Genomic DNA, 1,199 nt, shown 5'->3' with positions numbered 1-1,199 from the left:
GAGTTTTGGAAAATGTTTTCCTTAAGTTTAGAAGGGAAGTCCTTTTCCTTAAATTTGAGGAAAATGAGTTGATTTGGAAAACATTTTCCAAAACATTTAGCCCAACCAAACATGAGAAAATTGGAAAACATTTTCCGGAAAATATTTTCCTTCATACCAAACACACCCGAAATGCCCCAACAAGATTAAATTCATTCTTTGGCAATGTAAGCACGGTAGGCTACCAACCTGCAATTACCTACACCACATAGGAATACAAATAGATAAGTCATGTTATTTTTGTAACGAACCAGAAACTATAAGACATATTTTCCTTAATTTCCCAAACGTACAGAAGTTCTGGGAAGCCATTGGTCTTGGGAGCACCATAAGGAAAATCAAAAACACTCATGAGCCTTACTGGTTGGAAGCCATTAATAGTGAAGATTTCATAGTTAACAAGAATCTCCAATGGAAACAAGCATTTCCTTTCTACATGTGGAATATATGGTTATTAAGGAATGACAACTATTACAACCGCAAGAAAAACAACATCAACCTTAAAACTCCCTAAATACCTTAGCTTAACCAACTCTCATACGGTAACAACTAGGAATATAATGATCCAAGTTGGGTGGAAGCCACGCGAAGTAAAATTTAAGCTCAATACTGACGGATCAATGAACACGCCGACTGGCATAGGAGGAATAGGAGGCGTGATAAGGGACAACCACGGAAACTGGGTAATAGGTTTCATGGGATCTCTAACAACAACAACACCTATCATAACTGAAATTTCAGCCTTCGTGAAAGGGCTAAGAGTGGCTAAACTACACAATCTAACACCGATAGAAATATCCATAGATTGCAAAGAGGTGATCCAATATCTAAAAGTTGATCATCCGTCATACTCTAATATATTATCTGATTGCGGGGATCTAATCAAGCAGCTAGGGAGGCCTCCGGTGCAGCATACCTATCGAGAAGAGAACAAAGTGGCGGATATTCTAGCTAAGGAGGGTGCGAAGTTGAAGAAGACCAATTCTATTTTGATATTATCAGTTCCACCCTTGTTTGCTGTAAAATATCTAGAAGCAGACAAGGCTGGAACTCTTTTTGTTAGGCGTTTATCACCCACTAGTATAAATACTAAGGGTGTGTTTGGTATGAAGGAAAACATTTTCCAGAAAATGTTTTCCAATTTTCTCATGTTTGGTTGG

This window comes from Solanum stenotomum, chromosome 5 (assembly GCF_019186545.1).
Source record: "Solanum stenotomum isolate F172 chromosome 5, ASM1918654v1, whole genome shotgun sequence".
NCBI lineage: Eukaryota > Viridiplantae > Streptophyta > Magnoliopsida > Solanales > Solanaceae > Solanum > Solanum stenotomum.
This window is presented reverse-complemented; position numbering follows the sequence as displayed.